Raw genomic sequence first — 11,968 nt, forward strand, 5'->3', positions numbered from 1 at the left:
TAGATTCGGCCGCTCAGTCCAAAATGCATGTCATGATCATTAAAGTTGGCTACCATATTCAAAGGAGCCCCTTTTTTCTTTCTCTCCCGTAAAGTGGCATTTTCAATTAAATACTATTCCTTCTCACTTTTACCTCGCGTCATTTTGTCAATTTGCATTTTTATTTTGAGTCAGTCTTTGTTAAAACAACCGGTAATTGATTTCAACATCTGTTACCAGCTTTCCAATTATACAAAGCGATTTCTATCCTGGCACATCGAAGAGGACATACCTAGGAAGTAACATGCACAATAAGCTTGTTGAAGCTAAACGAGATCTGAGGGTTCATGCCAACGGAAGTTCCAAAAGTTTGTTGGTCTATTTGTTTAGAAGCAAATAAAGAAAGGGCCACAAAATTGGTCATTGTTTCCTAGAAGTGCAAAATAAAGGATGTGGGGCATACGCGGCATTGACAAAAGCATGAATCCAACTGTGATTTCCTTTGATAAGCCGAACAAAGTGTTTTGAAGACATCGAAAAGGTCGCTAAGCAAGACTTGTTTCATGGGAAAAGTTGATAGCACCCCAGACACAAATTAATTTCGGGTGCAAAATAATCAAGTTTGATTTTTAAGAAAAAAAACTACCAAAGTGAGGACTTGCTTTATAGACAAGGTTCAGCAACACCTTAGACATCCGATTATGAAACAGCCGAAGGCGACAATAGAAAGCCAAAGTTTCTAGAACACGGTGCAGAGCCTCCTAGCCGTTTGGTACCATTACTTGCAAATCAGTTCTCTAACAACGAGGTGGCCGCAGATTCAAACTGCTCAGGGCATTCAAGGCCACAAACCGACCACCATTGTTAAACTCACAAATCTTTCTTTGTTTGAAGCAGGAAACAAAGCAGTGTAGAATTGAAGTTCTCAAAGGACGAATGTCACCAAAGGTAAGTTCTTCAAACTCCCTACTTTTTCATTCTAGATATGCCTATAATCACATAATCAACCACTGCATTTTCCACAATAAGGTACATCAGTCCTTAGTTGAGGTTCCATTTTGAAATAGGGAACACCACTCCCTAGCCGCATGTTTAGTATAGGGTACACCAATCCCTAGCTGTATTTTCCGACATAAGGTACAACAATCTTTAGTGAGGTTCCATTTTAATACAAGGTATCCTATCCCCGGGTTACTTTCTCTCTTAGTGATACAAGGCGCCATCCATTGGTTATATTCTCTCAGCGATACAAGGTGCCAATCCCTAGCCATATTCTCTCTTAGTAATATAGGGTGCCAACCCCTGGTTACATTCCTTCTCACTGATACAGGGTACCAACCCTTGTTATATTCCCTCTTAGTGATACAGAGCGCCAACCCCTGATTACATTTTTTCTCAGTGATACAGGGCGCCAACCCCTGGTTACATTCCCTCCAAGTATTTCAAACTCAATCCTAGGAGACGCACTTCCTAGTCCAAACCTTTCAAACTCATTCGTAGGAGATGCACTTCCTAGTTCGAGCAATTCCAATAGGAGACGCACTTCCTAATATGAATCATTAATCCTAGGAAACTCACTTCCTAGTCCAAACCTTTCAACCAATCCTAGGAGATGCACTTCCTAGTTTGAGTTAATCCAATAGGAGACGCACCTCCTAGTTTGAGTCATTCTAATAGGAGACGCACTTCCTAATCTGAACCATCAATCCTAGGAGACGTAATTCCTAGTCCAAACCTTTCAACAGGAGATGCACTTCCTAGTTTGAGTTATTCCAATGGGAGACGCACTTCCCAATCTAAACCATCAATCCTAGGAGACGCACTTCCTAGTCCAAGCCTTTCAACCTCACTCGTAGGAGACACACTTCCTAGTTTGAGTCATTCCAATAGGAGACACACTTCCTACTCTGAACCATCAATCCTAGGAGATGCACTTCCTAGACCAAGTCCTTTAACCTCACTCGTAGGAGACGCACTTCCTAGTTTGAGTCATTCCAATAGGAGACGCACTTCCTAATCTAAACCACCAAATCTTAGGAGACGCATTTCCTAGTACAAGTCTTGCAACCTCATTCACAGGAGACGCACTTCCTAATCTAAACCACCAATCCTAGGAGACGCACTTCCTAGTCCAAGCCATTCAACCTCACTTGTAGGAGACGCACTTCCTAGTCTAATCCTTTCAAAATCATTCGTAGGACGCGCACTTCCTAGTTTGAGTCATCCCAATAGGAGAAGCACTTCCTAATCTAAACAATCAAATCCTAGGAGATGCACTTCCTAGTACAAGTGTTGCAAGCTCATTCACAGGAGACACACTTCCTAATCCGAGCCATCAATCCTAGGAGATGCACTTCCTAGTCCAAGACTTTCAACCTCACTCGTAGGAGACGCACTTCATAGTTTGAGTCATTCCAATAGGAGACGCACTTCCTAATCAAAACCACCAAATCCTAGGAGATGCACTTCCTAATACAAGTCTTGAAACCTCATTCCATTGGGAGACGCACTTCCTAATCTGAACCATCAATCCTAGGATACGCACTTACTAGTCCAAACCTTTTAACCTCATTTGTAGGGGACACACTTCCTAGTTTGAGCCATTCCAATAGGAGAAGAACTTCCTAATATGAACCAATAATCCTACGAGACGCACTTCCTAGTCCAAACCTTTCAACCTCATTCGTAGGAGACGCACTTCCTAGTTTGAACCATCAATCCTAGGAGACGAACTTCCTAGTCTAAGTCCTTCAACCCCACTCGTAGGAGACACACTTCCTAGCTTGAGTCATTCCAGTAGGAGATGCACTTCCTAATCTATACCTTTATTCCTAGGAGATGCACTTCCTAATCCAAGTCCTTCAACCTCACTCGTAGGAGACTCACTTCCTAGTACGAGTCCTTCAACCTCGCTTGTAGGAGACGCACTGCCTAAGTCTACCCTGTTCATTCTAGTAGGAGACACACTTACTGGTATGAATCATTAATCCTAAGTCAACCCTGTTTCGTGAATATTGAGCCATCCACTTCACCCAACGCCTGCATAGACGTGTATATCTCGACGAGGACTATTGTTTAACATTGGTCTCAAGCCGAAAATCTGGCCGAAAATCCGGCCGACTTCCGGCGACCACCCTACGGTCTGAAGCTATTTTCTCGACCTAGGCACGTTTTTCTTTGAGACAAAAATGCTAGTTTCGATGGCCGTGTGCCAAGGAAATTACAATGGCATTTTATCTCAAAGAAAAATGTGCTCGAGTCGGCTGCCTCGTTGCGGACCCGAGTTTGGTAAAACTCCTAATCCCTTTCTCTTTATCTTAAATTTTCTATTTTTCTTATTTGATTTGTTAGTTTGTTTAGGTTTAAGTTCTGATAATGATCGATCCACTACTTCGTATAGTATTTTTTCTGATTTCTACGCTTAGTTAGTTATGTCGTGATTAATTACTTTACTATAATACGTGTTTTGCCTAATCGTAGATTTTTATTTTTTTCCTCGGATTGATCATATCAGCATTAGTTTAATTGGCTAAGTTGAATGCTGAATTTTCTGTTTTTACATTGGCTTGAATTGGTTAGTTAGTTTGATATTAGTTTGTGAAGGGTAAAAGGTAAATGATGAAAAGGGTACTAGTAGCTTACTTTTTACTAGTAGGGTGACTGAAATGACATTTTTTTCTCCTTGTTTATGCTGTAACAGATTTTCAGGCTGTCCTTTCACCTTTTGGACAACCTTTGAATAGTGTTTTGCACACAAAAGTTAGTCCTTTTTAGGGATGGCAACGGGGCGGGGCGGGGCGGATTTGGCAAAACCCTCAAAAATTTCAACCTGCCCCGCCCCGCCCCGCTTAATTTTTTTCTTTTTTCTTTAATTTTTTTTCTAAAGCAAACTGGTCTAAAAAGATGGTCAGTGAAAGACATTAATTATATTTTAACTACGTGGATTCTACACATCTTGGACTTTATAATTCTTACAAGTTGGATGTTATTTTCAATTAAGTTAATATTAGCAAAAGCATCGATCTGCTCAAATTAAAGTACGTGTAGACAGTGCGAAGTTAAGATTATCACTAACTACATAACATAATTTTTTGGCGACCTTTAAACAAAGAAGGCTTCAATCTTAAAATGCAAACAAAATAAGAAAAAAAGGAATTTAAGGAAAATTAACTCTAATTTACTGGAGAAATTAGAAAGGATCTAAAACACATCACTGATCAGGTATCACGTGCACAGAGCGATATTATAAACTTTGCCTAAAATTAAAAACTACAGCATATATATATCAGATTTAATAACATGCAATGTATATTATCGTGACTTCGAGATTTAGCTATAAAAATCCCTCAGGTAACCCATGATACATATCTTCGTGCTAGTGAAGAAGAATGTGAATTTGTAGTTGAAATGATTGCTTGTTTCAAAAAAGATAAAATTCAATGTTGCCCAGCATTCAAGCCGCATTAAACCTGCAACCCGCCCCGCCCCGCTTTAAAAATTTTAAAAATTGTTTTAACCCGCCCCGCCCCGCCCCGCACCCGCATAAGAGTAAACCCGCCCCGCCCCGCATCCGCCCCGCCCCATTGCCATCCCTAGTCCTTTTGGACAGACTTTTGGTGAACCAAAATCTGCCCAAAAAGTGGCTTTCTTTGCCTACTTAAGGGCAACCCTTTCCTCACTTTACATACACACTCTATCACACATCTGCTAGACATTTTTACCCACTAAAAAATATAATTTTAGGAGTAAAAATCAGCAGTTGAACTTAAAGAAAGTAAGCTGAAATTGTGAGCTTTATGAGTGCTTCTTAGAGTGAAAACTCTTTCAAAAAAGAATAAGTCTTTTCGAGTTGATTCTGGGCTTCTTCTCTAAGGTTCTGGGGCTGTTTGAATACGAATCTGCTGCTGTTTTTGCTCGTTCTCATTTCTGCTATTTTGTTGTTGTTTCTGCTCATCTCACTGCTGTATTTTTATTCTGCGATCCAGGTAATTCCTACGCTTATGTAATGTAGCCTTATATGAATTAAGCGAAGAAGACTCAATAACTTGGAATCGTTTTAGTTTCTTCTACTTCTTATTCTATTTTTTTTAGTTGCTAGATAAATTCTGTAGTTGTGGAATCCTTATATTTGATTTTTAGTTTGTAGCAAAATTGGACTAGTTTCATGGTAACACTGTTAGAATTCAAAGTAAAAGAGTGTGTGTATTTAACATGTTTAGCTCTAGTTAGTGCTTAAAAATTCAAGTGTGAAGGCTTCGTTTGCCTTTATTTAACTGATGTTAAATGAACACAGACATGAAATAATCTTAAACTTCATACTTTAATTCTTTTTTCTTTGTTCAAAACTAGTATCAAAGTTCTCTGTTGGTGGTTATATTGAAGTTATAAAGGGGGAGGGGGGGGGGGGGTAACTGATCTTACTGGGCACAAAATGCTTCTTGCTAGGCATTATATTGATTTCTTTTAATTATTTTAGCTTTCCCATGGATGCTTATAGGACTGTCAGTTGGGTTTTAGCATGTTAAAAATTAGTGCGATAAATTTATAATATTGTCAGATGCTAAGTTACTTCGGGCCATGGGATTGAAAATGCTTTCGGCTTTTGGTAAGAAGGTTGCCCACTCTTTAAAATAACAAGTTGACCCAACTTTTTATATTTTTATTTAATTGAATAGCATCAATAAAAATCAGATTTTTATTTCACTCAAATAACTTTATAACTTAGTCTCTTTTATAATTAATTTAAGCGTTAGGCAATTAGTAGGCGCGCTTTAATTTCACAAAATCGCTTGCGTAATGTGATGTTTAACATTCAATAAATTAATTCAATAATGTCATATCATATTCGTTAGTTTTAGTTACTTTTTAATTTATTTGCTAAACTCGCGGATTCACTTGCGCAGTGCGATAGTTGACTTTTTTTAATAATTTTCAAAATTAATTTCTTTGAATGTAGTAATTTTCTCCAAAAGTAATGATGTACTAATAATACTCGTCATGACTCCGGATTCGCTTGCGTAGCGCGGTTATGAAAAAAAATCAATAAAACTCATCTCGGTCGCACATTCGCTTGCGTGGTGCGGTCAGGACAATTTTATTCAAATCTTTTCTATAATAATTTTAATAATAAAAGCGGACATAGGTAAAACATGAAAACCAAATAAAAACATAGTTTGTCCAAAATTAAATTAAAGCCAAATGTAGTCAATAAAGCGACCGTGCTAGAACCACGGGACTCGGGGAACGCCTTACACCTTCTCCCCGGTCAACAGAATTCCTTACCCGGACTTTGATTTCGCAGAACAATAATAAAAGAGTCAAATTTTTCTTTGACTAGGGATTCAAATAAAAGGTGACTTGGAACACCCATAAATCAATTCCAAGTGGCGACTCTGTAAATAAAATAATCCCTACTCAAAATTTCACTTTAATGGGAAAAACTCTTTAACCCACAATCCACAATAACATCACATATATTTTTCGGGAGGTAGAAAAAGGGGTGTGACAGGCCCTAGTGACAGCCGGGTACTCGGTTAAACTTTGCTTCAACTGGTGTGAAAGCTATGGAACTCCGGAATCTGATCGACTCGAGAATTGTAGGTCTCCACCTTCTTGTCGTTAGCCTCGATTTTCTTTTCTCCCTACTCTATTCTCTTAGTAAGCTCCTCGAGCATTCTCATTATAGCAGGGTCAGTTGTCGAAGTATTGTCACCTGATCTTTCGGGCATTGGCTCGGTACGACGAGTAGCCTCTTGTTCGACCCTACTCGGTGACATGTGCTGATTTTGCAACTGAGCAATGGCATTCTTTTGGGCTTGCAACATTTCAAATATCACTTGGAGACTGACATCTTCGTCTCCCCTGCCCTGAGTACCTCGACCGTTAGTTCGACCCTCTCTGCATACGCTTCCATCGGGGTCCCCGCCTAAGTTCACATTCTAAGAAATATGCGAACCAACATCGACCGGGTTGACGGGCGGTGCTCCTCCGATGTCAGCTTGTGGCACCTCGATTCCTGGAGCTATAATATTCTCGCTCTCTCCGTGGAGTCCGAGACCGTTGTCACCATGAGTAGCTGTGTTTTGTGAGTTTGACATGATTTATCCTGAAAACAAAATTATTGAAGAAACAAGCATAAAATAGTGTGTTATACCAGAATTAACACTGAACAATCACTATTATCCTTAGCCCCACGGTGGGCGCCAAACTATTTACCTCGAGATACGAGTAACAATTAAATTTGTAATGTGGTTATATGTCAATTGATAACTAGCTAAATAATAAAGGAATTAAGTGATTTAAATGGGTCAAACCCGTATAAATGCAAGTTATCGACCCCAATCTGGATTACACTCGAGATCAAATGCCAAGAATAGTAAGAGCAACAATATCAGTATGAACAATAAGAATTATAAAGAGCGAATAAAAGAGCGTTTGTATTTCTCAGTAGAAGTGTAAGCAAGAACTCATGTATGATGATAATTGCCTCCTCTACAAACGAATAGGGTTCCTCTTTATATAGTAGAGGAATCCTAAATAAGGCATGACTCTAATTTCGGAAGTAAAATGCATGATTGATATCATTAACCGTTAATGGTTCTACCGGTTCTGAGATTCTCGCCAGGATTGGTGGTCGATCGCGGATATCTCGTAATTTTGTTACTATGGTGTCGATTTAGCCCGATCTCGATCCCTTAGTCTTCATATTCTCTGAACCCGAACTTGCTTCGATACCGGCTCATTCTCGAGACGTACCTTCGATCCCATAAAATCGAGTATCCTCGATTTTTACCGTATACACAATGAGTTTTTTCTTTTTGGGCAAATGACTACTCATAGAATGTTTATAGAGGGAGCTAGGTGTGATCTCATTGTTACAAGGTTGGAATAAACATAGTTCAATTCCTACAACTGAACCTATCCAAAACTAGGGATTCCCTTGTACACTGAGGCTTAAAAAAAAAAAAAAAAAAAAAAAAAAAAAAAAAAAAAAAAAAAAAAAAAAAAACTAAGTAAACCACACTTAGTATATATAAAAATTGATTCAGCCTGGATCAATTTTGAAATATCCTTTTTCAACTCGAATTCTGAAGTTTGGTCTACCCTTCTAATCATTCTTCATAGTAGATATAATCTGAGGTGGTAGATTTATAGCCTATGTGAAAAAGGTGTTTCTTTTGGTAGATTCAGCAAAATTAGTAAGAAGATTGGCTAAGACATTGCCCTTTCTATATGTATGCTTGAATTGAATTTGTACTATAAGACTCATGCTTTGAACTTGTTTAATATCATCTGGAATTTGTCATGAGCTTTTGTTCGAATGAATTGACTCAGATAACGTGAGGTTAGAAGATTTTGACTCGAAATCATAACAAATGACTACTTGTCCTTAAACAAACAGTTCTTAGAATACTTATTCAAATATCTACTTATAACTGACTTGAGAGATTTCAGCCTTACTAAGTTTTAAAAAATGATGGATGGTATACTCCACATTTAGTGGGTTTTACTTGACCTGAATATTAAGCACTAAGCAGACAATCAGCCTAGTAATTAAATCAATCATACTGTTCTAACAAGCAAAATAAAATAATTATGGCTATGCATCTCAAAATGGAGCTAGGAAAAGTGACATGCCCCTCCACTTAAAGTAAAAGAAGCTTCAACACATGCATTATTACCTCATTTTCACACAAAAGCACGTCTATCATGTATCATCAGTATTTCATTTCAGGAAATAAACAATTCTTGAAGAAAATAGAGTCCTAAAACGTTGGTATTTGGGAAAAGGGAGGGGTGAGGAGAGTAGCATAAAAAATTATTTTAAAAAAAAATATTTTCTACTCTTTAATCAAACACTAGAAAATATTCCAGAAAACGTTTTTCACTCATCAACCAAACAAGGAAAAATAAGTGATAAAACCACTCATTTTCCAGGAAAATATTTTTCAGAAAAACATTTTCCTTCTTATCAAACACACCCTAAGCGAATTATAATAATTAGATTTTTTTGTTTTCGAGAGATTGCATTTTGTCTAATGCAAAAGGATCAAATCAAATAATTGACTAAATTCATGAGTATCTTCAGTAGAGGACAAACCTCTCGAGATCATTATAAATTCTTTCGTTCGTCCTTTTCAATTAATCGCTCATAAGCACGTCAACTTTACCAAAAAATAGACCACTGACAAAGTCATCAACTGTTAATTTTGGAATAAAATCAAGATTATGCTAAAAAATATCACAGAAGAAACAAATATATATATACCGTGCACATGAAACCTTTTTGAGATAATACTTAAAAGAAAGGTCCCCATAAGGATTAACCAAATCTTTCTAAAGTACTTTCGCCCCTATCATTGACTGGTTCATAATACCAAATACGTTTGGTTTTACAATGAAACTTGAATCGTAAACAAAAATCACACAACATAATTGAGAAGACACTAAAAGATACTAAAATCACAAACAAAAATCCAATACTACTACTAAGTTACTATAAATGATAGTAACTTTCACCATATAGTACATGTTTTTTTTTTGTTTTTGGGCTCTATAGTTGACATGAGCAAATATGTCTAGTTCCATTATCAGGACATGATTCTGGAAAAGAGCAACATACAAAAATTTAGGTAAAGGAAGGGGAAGTACAAGTTCCATCAAAGGAGGCAACTAACATGATGGAGTAGTGGTCACAAATGTCATGAAGACAAAAGGTGGGGCAAATGGAAGAGCAAATCAAAGGTTGAAGGAAGTTCGATTTATTAAGGGGCACAACAACTCCCTCTTCAACATGTCACAAGGCTCTCGTTAACTAAGATCCGAGCACGGAAACTATCTTTAATTTCCCCATGAAACCTTTGACAAAGGCACCACTACTCAAAGTGCGTTTGCTTATGTACGAGGTATTCATTATTAAAATAAGAATTAAGAGGATGTCAATTTCACATGATATCACAATAATGACAAAAAAAAAAAAAAAAACTTCAGTGAGAAAAAATATTAACATAAGAATTCCATGTGTGTTTTAAACAAACAACATCTGGACGCATAGCAACAATTCTGATTTCTATGAGGAAACGATATTTACTACGCTTGTAAATGCAAATTTAACAAGCACGCTTGCTTGATATTTCAGTTTTTTTTACCAAAATCCAAGTTTAAATTCTTTAATAAAATTTAGAGAAAGAACATAGTTGGGCAAGGGAAGGGTGGCAACTTGGCTAAGTTTAATTATTTGAGATCACATCAAATGGTATACAGTCCTTTCCATTCAAGAATGAACTTAAGCTTATGATTATATTCTTTTATTGGTTAGAAAATCCCATCATCTAAAGCTGCTCGAACCAAAGAGAGTTAGTACTAAAAAGCAAAGGCACTACTTCGTCTGGAACAGCAGAGAACAATGTCTGATTATATTGAGATGACATCAAATACTTCACAGTCCTCTCCATTCAAAACTAAGTCCATTGCACCCCCACCTTCTCCTATAAGTACATCTTATGGCTATCATATATATTTTCTTCAATTTGTCAGAGAAATCCCATCATTTAAAGCTGCCCCTTACTAGAAAATCATAAGACAGTAAATCAGGAACAGCAGAGATCCGAGGAGACACAATATCTCTGAACTAGTTCATGCGTGAGTGCATGCTGCACCAAGATACCAGTTAGACATATTGGAAGTCTTAGCATAGTTTGTCTTTAAGGACATTAGAGTTAAAAATGACTAAAGGGCAGCCCGGTGCACTAAGCTCCGGCAATGCGCGGGGTCTGGGGAAGGGCCGGTCCACAAGGGTCTATTGTACGCAGCCTTACCCTGCATTTCTCCAACAGGTTGTTTCCACGGCTTGAACCCGTGACCTCCTGGTCACATGGCAGCAACTTTACCAGTTATGCCAAGGCTCCCCTTTAAAGTTCAAAATGACTAAAAGACAAAAACTGTTGAAACAATTGAGAAGAGTGGTGGTTGGCTTATTCTTGTCCGATTTGTACATTCATGATGGTAGGGACCTAACATTGGACAAATGTTGATAGTGGAACTACGAAAATAAACAAAAAGACAACAGTTGAATTGACCCTCTCCCATTAGAAGTGCAGGATCCGCAGAAAATCCAAAGAGACTCGCAAAGGCAACATCAGCTGATGAGGACCTAGCCATGTTCCTTTAGGAGGAGGCATTAGATGGAACATCGTGGAAGTGATGGGACAATGTCCTCAAAGAACCAATTTCATTAGAGGACTCATACAGTAACATCTCTAAGCAACAAGTTAAAATACAACGATAGTGTAAAATTTTCTTTACTATGTTAGTATATACTAGTATAAGTTAAATCCTTAACTTGAAGAGCCAATGACTACATCCAGTTATGCAGGCTTGGGATTTCACCAGTCACCACCCAAAAGGGAGCATATAAATATAAGTCATTAAATTAGAAAAGATAACAAAAGCAATGTTACAAACACAAGTTCCCTATATATAAAATTCAATGCTCTAAAATTGTAGATAACTGCATCAAATATGTATCGAACTCAAATTAAAAAGCAAAGGGAACTGGCAGATTTTTCTCAAACACAGACTAGGACAAGGATTTAATTTATCTAGTTCTAGCTTAATTTCTCTCATCTGAAGCAATTTAAGCTCGATTTTAAGAATTCCTAAGTTCACAAAACTACATACATTCCAAATATATGACTTCTTCCAGCACAAATATTTAGATACGGACTCGGTTTACTCTTATATATAGTGATGGCCCAGGAGATGATATTTCTAAACTTTCGACGAAAAAAAATTACTCGTGTTACATTTCATAAAAACAAAGTACAAATCAGCCACTGAGCTCAGCACCTATCATTTTAAGGTGGAGGGTAATCCAATTTGAGAATAACCCACTTTGGTAGAACTTGGAATGGGCTTGGTTCAACCAAATTAAGCTGAAGATTTCTCTACGCTAAACTCATGAAAAAGAATTAGCAGACTTGCAAGTTGA

Source organism: Nicotiana attenuata, unplaced genomic scaffold, assembly GCF_001879085.1.
Source record: "Nicotiana attenuata strain UT unplaced genomic scaffold, NIATTr2, whole genome shotgun sequence".
Taxonomy (NCBI): Eukaryota; Viridiplantae; Streptophyta; class Magnoliopsida; order Solanales; family Solanaceae; genus Nicotiana; species Nicotiana attenuata.